This window comes from Galeopterus variegatus, unplaced genomic scaffold, assembly GCF_000696425.1.
Source record: "Galeopterus variegatus unplaced genomic scaffold, G_variegatus-3.0.2 Scaffold6225, whole genome shotgun sequence".
NCBI classification, from domain to species: Eukaryota; Metazoa; Chordata; class Mammalia; order Dermoptera; family Cynocephalidae; genus Galeopterus; species Galeopterus variegatus.
Window position 1 is genome coordinate 125,542 of NW_007732336.1, and position 727 is coordinate 126,268.

A 727-nucleotide genomic window follows, 5' to 3' on the forward strand; every position below is an offset into this window, starting at 1 on the left:
TCAAGTAACATTAAAATGTAAAAAGAATCAAGTGGAATTAATTTTAACAATATATTTTATTTAATTCAGAATATCCATAATATTATCGTTTCAGTATGTAATCAATATAAAATTATTAGTGAGGTATTTTACAGTTTTTTTTATACTAATCATCTTCAAAATCTGGCATGTTTTACATTTACACATCTCAATGTGGACTAGCCACATTTTAATGCTCAGTGGGCACTACCATATTGAATGGCCCGTGTAGGTCTAGAAAGAGGGAATGGTTAAATGCTATAGCAAAAGGTGTCTGTTGTTATTGACAATATGGTCTTTAGGGACTCTTAAGTGCCCAGAGCTGAGGACATATTACAGTAGGCTGGAGATAAGGAAATGGAGATAACAAAAGTAAAGTGTTCTTTTCTACAAACTGGTTTTAATGGAAAAGAAAGGAAGAATTCTGAGAGGGGTATAGGTTTTTTGTCTTTGTTTTAATATGGCAGAGATCTGTAGGCTGAGGATCAGGAATTGCTAGAGAGGGTTGGTTTGAAAATGAAATAATAAGAGTACTGGCAAAGGGGTAAACCTTGAGATGAGAGGGAATGGCATTTAAAATACTGGGTGGAGGGCCGGCCCGTGGCTCACTCGGTAGAGTGCGGTGCTAATAACACCAAGGCCCCGGGTTCGGATCCTAAAAAATAAAATAAAATAAAATAAAATAAAATACTGGGTGGAATACCTCTTC